The 1,126-nt window shown below is 36.8% G+C and overlaps 1 non-coding gene across 1 annotated transcript; it reads right to left on the bottom strand.

The window, feature by feature from the left end:
• Window positions 1-726: 726 nt before the first annotated feature.
• Window positions 727-833, bottom strand: LOC149022392 (small nucleolar RNA R71). The gene has a single exon (XR_016172604.1). It is a non-coding gene; the product is annotated as a small nucleolar RNA R71 (small nucleolar RNA).
• Window positions 834-1,126: the final 293 nt, after the last annotated feature.

Below are 1,126 nucleotides of genomic sequence, written 5' to 3'. Positions count from 1 at the left end.
ATTTGATAATTAGTTTAGGTTGTTATCTTTTATTTGTTAGATATAATTGTATTTTGGACATTTCAATTGTAATATTTGCATTAGAATGGGTTGTTTAGGTTATTTTTTTAAATCCCCATCCCTCCGATCCAAAATGTGTAATTCTTGTTTGGAAGATCACGTGGATTGTGCTTCAAGTACATCATAAACCCTCTCTTTTGCTATAGTTATTTTCTTTTAATTTTATTTATTTAGCTAATTTTTTTCTGTGTGTACGCATGATCGCCAATCCCTAAACCCTGAGTTGACCCCCCTTGACTTAGAGTTAGAATAGACCTTGGCCAACCTTAGAAGGCAAAGAACCATGGCAAATAATAAGCCTCCAATGAGGCCCTTGAGTGAGCATTTCATTCCTACGACATATACTTCAATTTCTTGTATTAAGTTGCCTAACATAGAGGCGGCTCAATATGAGATCAAGTCTAGTGTGATTCAAGTGCTACCATCTTTCTATGGACTTGCTAGTGAAGAGCCTTATAAGCACTTAGATGGATTTTTAGAGGTGTCCTTCACGGTTAAAATTCATAACCTCTCAGTCGATGCTTTAAGGATACTTCTTTTCCCATTCTCCCTTAAAGATAAAGCTAAGCATTGGCTTCATTCCTTGGACAATGTTAAAATTTTAACTTGGGCAGAAATGCAATAGGAGTTCCTTAAAAAAAAATCTTCCCCATTGCCGATACCAATAGCCTTAGAAGAGCGATAACAAATTTCTCTCAACAAGAAGGAGAACAATTTCATGAGGCATGGGAAAGACTAAAAGAATTACTTAGAAAGTGCCCCCACCATGTTGTTCCAAAATGGCAATTGGTTCAATGCTTTTATGATTGTCTTAGAGATCGACATAAGAAAATGGTTGGTTCTTCTTGTGATGGGACTTTCATGCACAAGAACGAGAATGAGGCTTGGGAACTTGTTGATACCCTTAGTGAAAACTCCTAACACCATGCTTCAGCAGCTAGGACCGAGATTCCATCCACTAGGCAACCAAAGAGGAGTGATCTCTATGAAATCAATCCTACTATTGAGATAAGCAATAAAGTTAACTTGCTATCTAAGAAATTGGACTATCTTTTGTCATTAGGAC

The sequence above is a fragment of the Hakea prostrata genome, chromosome 3 (genome assembly GCF_041222555.1).
Source record: "Hakea prostrata isolate BN-2017 chromosome 3, UWA_Hpros_2, whole genome shotgun sequence".
Classification (NCBI taxonomy): domain Eukaryota; kingdom Viridiplantae; phylum Streptophyta; class Magnoliopsida; order Proteales; family Proteaceae; genus Hakea; species Hakea prostrata.
This window is presented reverse-complemented; position numbering and strand designations above follow the sequence as displayed.